Source organism: Etheostoma spectabile, chromosome 3 (assembly GCF_008692095.1).
Source record: "Etheostoma spectabile isolate EspeVRDwgs_2016 chromosome 3, UIUC_Espe_1.0, whole genome shotgun sequence".
Classification (NCBI taxonomy): domain Eukaryota; kingdom Metazoa; phylum Chordata; class Actinopteri; order Perciformes; family Percidae; genus Etheostoma; species Etheostoma spectabile.
The window spans coordinates 7521882-7522835 of record NC_045735.1 but is presented as its reverse complement, the minus strand read 5'-3'; the positions used below and the strand labels follow the sequence as shown (position 1 = coordinate 7522835).

At 42.6% G+C, this 954-nt stretch overlaps 1 protein-coding gene across 1 annotated transcript in view; it reads left to right on the top strand.

Moving 5' to 3' along the window:
• bace1 (beta-secretase 1) overlaps positions 1-954 on the top strand; it is a 13512-nt gene that overhangs the window by 1713 nt on the left and 10845 nt on the right. The gene's annotated exons all lie outside the window — the stretch shown is intronic.

The following is a 954-nucleotide window of genomic DNA, read 5'->3' as shown; positions in this document are numbered from 1 at the left end:
TGTGTGTGTGTGTGTGTGTGTTTGTGTGTGTGTGTGTGCACGAACATGTGCGTGTGTGCCTGCATGTGTGTTAAAGTGAGAGAAAGGACTGAATGATACAGACAGATAATGGAACCATTAATTCTGCCAAGTGAGGAGTGCCAGCTGGGTGCAGCTGCGATGTACAGGCTTGCACACAGAGGGCGATGGATAGAGGGAGGAAGAGAAAGTGATGAGGGAAGAAGACGAGAAGAAGGAGGGGGAGAAGGTGAAAGTGGGAGAATTAATTAAACTACGAGAGAGAGAGAGAAAGATGGAGAGGGACATTGAGTGAACGAGAGTGAGAGAAGAAGAAATTGTGAGAAGTTTAAGAGAAAAGAAGAAACAAATAAAATGACGGAGATAAGAGATTTACCATGACCAGGACACTGAATCTGAATCAAAGATGTATTACTGTATGCTAGATCAGGGGCCCTTTCATGCCATTGGAAATTTCTCACCCATTGCATACTCCAAAAATGTTTATATCACTTTCTACTTTTATTTCCGTAATGCATGACTTTCTCCAGGTCCACCTTGCTGACTGCTGGACCTTTGAACATACTTTATGCTTGCCATTATGTTTTAAATTGTAAGTCCTGTTTAAAGCATTCATCCATTCATACACTGATGGAAGAGACTACTATGCAAGGTGCCACCTGCTCATCAGGCGGTGAGGGGTAAACATTCACACATACACTCACAGAAATTTGGGGTTCAGTATCTTGCCGAAGGACACTTTGACATGTTGACTACAGGGGCCACAATAAAAACAGCAGGTCCCAGACTCATGTATTTAACCTGCAGCTGGTCAGGGGTCAGTGACCATCCCATTCATTAAAACGTCAAGATCCATATTCATAACAGCAAACAGCTGTTTGCAGATTAGATTAGATTAGATTATACTTTATTCATCCCACGACGGGGAAATTTTGT